This window comes from Meleagris gallopavo, chromosome 3 (assembly GCF_000146605.3).
Source record: "Meleagris gallopavo isolate NT-WF06-2002-E0010 breed Aviagen turkey brand Nicholas breeding stock chromosome 3, Turkey_5.1, whole genome shotgun sequence".
In the NCBI taxonomy this organism is placed as follows: domain Eukaryota; kingdom Metazoa; phylum Chordata; class Aves; order Galliformes; family Phasianidae; genus Meleagris; species Meleagris gallopavo.
In genome coordinates this window covers 65,453,645-65,455,403 of record NC_015013.2, presented here as the reverse complement: position 1 = coordinate 65,455,403, position 1,759 = coordinate 65,453,645, and positions in this window count along the sequence as shown.

The window sequence follows — 1,759 nt, the reverse complement described above, 5'->3', positions numbered from 1 at the left end:
AAAAAAAAAGCCTTTTAAAATTAAGCCACTGGGACCTGTTATTTTCAGTGTGCCCAACTGGGTGACATAGATCACATATCTCTCATTGTGATAATCTTTTCCCCAATGCTTGATAAACTACCGACTGTTCTGTGAAATATTTATCATAATGACAAATGCGAGCCCTCTGATTTCCATGAATGTTACACCAATATAATCATTTATTGTGATGCTATAAATTTACAGAGGAAAATACAGTACATTTTAGATCTGTGGGAATGGGTCCCTAAGAATCAGCAGACCATTACGGAAACTAATCCATTTATTTGTAGTGAAACCTGGCTTTCCAAAGTGGCTATGGAGAATACAGCCTAACCTGACACACTGGTTAGATCCTCATCAAGACAGACTGTTACAAGCTCTTTTTTTGTATGAATCTCACAATTTACCTATCCAAGTATCTAAACAACTCTAAGACAAAAAACATTATTGTCTTTTCTGAGTCACTGAAATTCAGTGACATCTGGAAATTTGATTGAAGTGCAGTCTACTGGAAGAGGGAGATAGAACCGGTAGCTCACAAATCCTCATCTGGTTTTACTGCAGACATACTACATATCATTAGGCAAGCTATTTAAATGCCATGCCCTGGTTTCCCATTCTTCTCTAATAGGAGCAACAAGTACTATGGAACTGTGTTAATTAGAGCACTTCACAGTCCCTCTGCTGCTCAGGCTGGTGAAGATTTGCTATACTACATCCAGTAGCAAACATGCTTTTCAACTACGCTACAGATTTTTCCTATGAAAATTAGTTTTTTGACAAGAGATGGAACAAAATAGGCAATAACTTTGAAGCAATTATAATAAATGCATGTTTTAGGATAATCGTTGCAGATAACACATAAGTTAGTGTTGAGAGAACTTAATTATTTACATTAGTTTAAATTGAGAATAGCAAAGTTTTCTGTCTACTGCTGGGTGTTTTGAAGTGTAGCAAGTTAATACATTCTGCAAAGCATAATTGCATCTAGTTTTCTATCCAGCAGATTGCCTAATATTTTTATGCAAATATTGCAATTAGGAAGAGTCTCAGTGAACATGAACACTTCTAATTACTACCATATTGTCATGTGATTTAAAACTGGATCTTCCATTTATTATTAAACATTTTTCAAATTATAGCACAGAGTGTTCAGCTGTTTCAGTAATTCTAAGTTGGTTTTCAAAAGAAACAAAAATTATAAAAGCATCATGTCCTGGATATTTGCAAACCACTTGTAAGTGTCATATAAGTCTATTTAAGGAAATATAACTGCAACTCATTTTTACAGCATTACTTCTTCAATCTTTTTTTTCTTGTAAGCTCAATGTCCTGCCGTTGCTCACAGTAATGTCACTTTTACCCTTTGTTTTCCATCCATTACATCAGATGTTTTGTCTTCTTGAAGTTAACTGATTAGATTTATAGGCAAGGACTACCTATTTCATTTTATATTCCCAGTGGGTGCTGATATATTGTATATTTACAAGTTACATTCACAACTTGAACACTGTTTGTATGTTGTTTCTACCTGCTTGTATGTTACAAATTTCCATCTTGGTTAAGTAATGCAATTAATCAGAGCACAGCAATCTAGATTAAATCATATATAAGGAGAGGCTTGTTGCATTCTAATGTTATGATATTTTATTTGAATACAAAAAACTTCCCTGGTTTTTCTATAAAGAAAAAAAGCATTAGATTCACTACCAGAAAGGCTTCTTAGCCATGAGACCAG